Below are 3991 nucleotides of genomic sequence, written 5' to 3' on the forward strand. Positions count from 1 at the left end.
GCCCTCTGAGAGCGAAGCCCGGCAGTAACCCCAAAACAGCTCCTTTTTTTTTTTTTTTTTCGAGAGCAGACAGCAAACAAACTATGTGTATCCCCACCCGTAAAGTAACGTGGGCAGGGAGAAACACAAAGCCTGAACGCTGCCTGCCCTCGCCTTAGGTGGATGGTTTTGTCTTGTTTTAAGATTCGTGACAGACAACACTAAATAAGACTCACAAACAGATATCAGACTGACACACACACAGAGCGCTTGCTGCAGCTCGAGTTCCTGAAGAGGAACTTATGGTATCATTTCATGCGTCTGAGTCTGGTTGCATTTTATCAAAATCTGTAGTTCTTTTATGAGTTTTATGTTATTGCAGTTCTACGATACCATGTGACAATGTGAGAAAATTGTATAAACCACTTTTAGAAATATGGGTTATAAAGAGGTTTCAATTCTGTCACTCATAGACATGAAGAATCAGCATGTGAATCTCAGCAATGGTGACAAAATATTCTGATAATTTTGATATGATTTATCTTTTCATGCATCTGAGTCTCTGGTTGCATATTATCAAAATCTTTATTCTTTTATGAGTTTTGTATTATTGCAGCTCTATGATACAATGTGACAATGTGAGAAAATTGTATAAACCACTTTTAGAATTATGGGTTATAAAGAGGTTTCAATTCTGTCACTCATAGACATGAAGAATCAGCATGTGAATCTCAGCAATGGTGACAAAATACTCTGATCATTTTGATATGATTTTTGAACATCACAAAACAGGGCAGTAAAAAGTCACAACAAAAATAAAAGCAAATAGTAAGAATAAAATAAAATACTAAGACAATGCAGCTGCATAATTTATTCATGTCGCAATGCATGCTGGGAGCCATGGATGAGTTATGATTGGTGCACTATTGTTGAGAAAAGTGCTATATGGCACCTCTTATGGTTCTACATGGCACCATTTGACAAAGGTGCTATATAGCACCTGTAAAAATAGGTGCTAAACAGCACTAAAAGTGGTTCCCCTATGATTACAAGCCAAAGAACCGTTTGAACCTATATAGCACCATTTTTTTTAGTGTGTAGCAAAATTGAATAAAAATAGAATTTAGAAAAAAACAAAACCATCATTTTTTGCAGATCTCATTTGATTTGATATTTTGTTATGCAATGAAATTCATAGCCTATATTTAAGTGTCCAAATACTTTTTGGGGCCGCTGATGAGCCTGGGTTATCTAAAGATTAGCACAAGCTCTATCCTAATTAGCCAGGAAGAAGGTTCCATTGACTACAAGTAACTAGGGTCATACTTGCAAATTATTAATCTAGGCCAAACATGAAGCTGTGTGTTGTTGTCCAGCATGCGGTTTTGTTGGGCTGAGTTGCGCCTTCAACCACAAAAACTGGCAACTCATCTTCTCCAGAAACTGGTGGTGAAAATAAGAGTTTGGTTGATTCTGGGGAAGTATAAATGATGTAGAATGTGTTTCTGTTCGTCTTTGAGTAAACACTGTTGATTTGCTCTTTATGGAGGTCTCTGTAATGATTCAATTACTGCGAAGGCACATACTGCATAAGGTCTCTGGAGGGGATTTTGTGAAAAGAAATTGCGTGGTTAAAAATGTATAGCTGCATATTTTCACAACAGACATTCCTTGAAGCATTTGAAAACAGCAAGATTTCAGTGGTGTAGCTTGAATTAAAATGTTTCCTTTTTCAACAGCCTGTGTTTACTATTACTAAATTGCATTTGTAAATCTGCCACGAAAGTTAAAGATCCTCCAAACCTAACCTGAGCTGGTTATTTATTTTCAGTCTACCTGATTAAGGAGTGACCACGAAAAGCCTTGGATGTCACCAAGGCGATGATAACTTGGATAACAGGGAAGGAAAAATGACGGAGGTTCATTCATATTGATAATCAGCTGTCATAGAGGAGCCAGAGTGAATCATGGCGGCCGCTCTGCTCAGCTGCATTTGGTTAGCGGCTATATTTACGATAACGTCCTCCTGCGTGTAGACACACTCAGAAAGTCTCTTATTATGCACTCCCTTTACTCGCTTAGACAGACAAATGAAGTAATACATAGGCTTGTAGATGAATGTTGCTTTCCTTTATTCCACACCACAATAAAGTAGATATTAATACCCTCTGCTGCGTGTCAAGAATAAACAATGGCGCGTTTATCGTTACAGCCAAAACGGATTCATTTCTGGTTTGTGACCGAACACGACGTTCCAATTTAGCACAGGGACACATAGTTTCTTATACAAGTGTTTATGAGCTAACCTATCTGGCTCATAAATGTAGGCTATAGCTTTTCAATAAATCGTTTTTGTCTCTTCACATGCAAGGCTGGTCTGAATAAATTGATTCGCGAATTGCTGATCCGGTTTGAATTCAAAGATCAGATGGCAACAATCACAGTTACAGCCTACTGGAGGGGGAAATTATCCTTAAATAAATAGATGTACATTGATTTACATAGATTTACACTGTAGTCTCTCACACAAACTTGTGTACAAATAGTAATTTGGAGTATTTGTGTTATTTTTATTTATTTATTTATTTGGAGTTTAAAGTTATCCGTTTTGTATCTGCATACTATAGATCTCATTGTGTATCATATTGTGTTCATCCATGTAGCCTATGGGCCTAGGTCTGTCCCAAATGACGCACTACACTGCATTTATTCTATGCACTACTCAACTGTCTAGTGTATGAATTTTATCATTTTTGTCATTCATAATAATAGTCTGATAACTCCTCCCAGTCTGGCATTTGAAGTGCACTTTTTTTTTTCTTCTTCTTCGTTTCTTTTTTTTCTTTTTTTTTGGGGGGGGGGTTCAGCATGAACACACTAATCACAGTATTTATCAAACAAAAAAATACTGTATGAATTGGGACACACATTATGTTTATTTTTTCCCCTTTTTGATCAAATTTTTAATCAAAACTTCATAACTCAATCTTCTGGTGAAAACGGCATCTCTCTGCTGACGTATGCCAGACTTCACAATCGAATGCAAACTCATGTTTATTTTGGAGTGCAACTTCCACATCTCACAACCCAATTAATAACTAATGGATAGAACAAACTTCCTGCTATTTTTTCTTTTTTAGTAATCCTTTATGTACATCAAAATTCAGAAGAAAATATTTGACGGCACTTCCGTTTCATTGTGACTTTAAGAACGCATAGTAACTGGCATTGCACATAGTAAGAGCTGTGTATAGTAATTCTTCAAATCTATTGTTTATTAGAAAATTTTCAGCATTCAGGTTAGGAACAAAATAATGTGATATTATTTTTATTCATTTAAATATATGCAGTACTATTAGACAGATATGACAACATTTTAAACAACTACTTTGACTAGGTATCTGTACTGCAAGCCAACAGAAAGCATCATCATGATCCAGAACATCTCTGAAACCCTGCTGTTGGAACATCATACTTATTTAAGTGACAGAGAAGGTGTGGACACAGTGAAGGTCAGGCCTCTCTGATTGAGTACTGAGCTCTGTATTAGAGGACGATGCTCGGAAATGACCTGTCCCTTGAACAGTGATAGCATTGTGTTATTGCTTGCCCATGAACAACCTTACATCCATAAAACAGACACATATACTTACAGATTCCTATCATGTAGACTCTAATACTGTATATAGACACATACTTAGCCTCCCAATGTGAGAAAGTGACAGTAACTGGGACAATCCTCTTACACGTCTTCACTTGGGTGCTTGGTTCATTTCCGTGGTGCATTAACACGTCATGTCAGTTTGATCACAAGTAATTCCAGGACTGGGAGTAGGCTGTATGGGTCAAAAAGCAACACACACACTCAACTCAATCATGCAGTCCTTGACCCTGCAGCAGCGAGAGGACGCATCTCCCGGATCAGCACAGCGGCCCAGCAGATAAGAAATGATGAATGCAGATTGTTCTGTGGATGACACTAACATCAGTCTATGGTGACTTAGTAGCAGCA

Source organism: Sinocyclocheilus anshuiensis, unplaced genomic scaffold (assembly GCF_001515605.1).
Source record: "Sinocyclocheilus anshuiensis isolate Anshui unplaced genomic scaffold, SAMN03320099.WGS_v1.1 scaffold446, whole genome shotgun sequence".
Lineage (NCBI taxonomy): Eukaryota > Metazoa > Chordata > Actinopteri > Cypriniformes > Cyprinidae > Sinocyclocheilus > Sinocyclocheilus anshuiensis.